Genomic DNA, 404 nt, shown 5'->3' with positions numbered 1-404 from the left:
GGTTGGAGCGGCTCCGTTTTTTTAAAGGGAAACGCTGAGGCGTCGGGGGTGACTGTGGGGGAGGGGGACCCCGAGTCCGGAGACCCCCGGGTGAGGCGACAGACCCTCTCCCGTAGTAGGAGGGCTTTGGGCGGACCCATCCCTCCCACCCCCTCCTGAGGAGGAGGGGGGGGAAAATGGAGGCTCGGGGCGGCTGAGGCGAGCTCCGGGGCGGGGGGCCGGGGCGGGGAAGGGGGTGTGGGGTGGGGAGACGAGGCGGGCCCGGCCGGGCCAGGGGGGGCCGAAGCGAGCTCCGGGGATGAGCTCGGGGGCGGCTGGGTGCGAGGCTTCTGCCTCTGAGGCGAAGGCGGCGGCGGCGGCAGCAGAGGCGGCGGCGAGGCCCCCATGGGCCGGCGGCGGGCCTC

The sequence above is a fragment of the Bison bison genome, unplaced genomic scaffold (genome assembly GCF_000754665.1).
Source record: "Bison bison bison isolate TAMUID 2011002044 unplaced genomic scaffold, Bison_UMD1.0 scf7180017864180, whole genome shotgun sequence".
Classification (NCBI taxonomy): Eukaryota; Metazoa; Chordata; class Mammalia; order Artiodactyla; family Bovidae; genus Bison; species Bison bison.
This window is presented reverse-complemented; position numbering follows the sequence as displayed.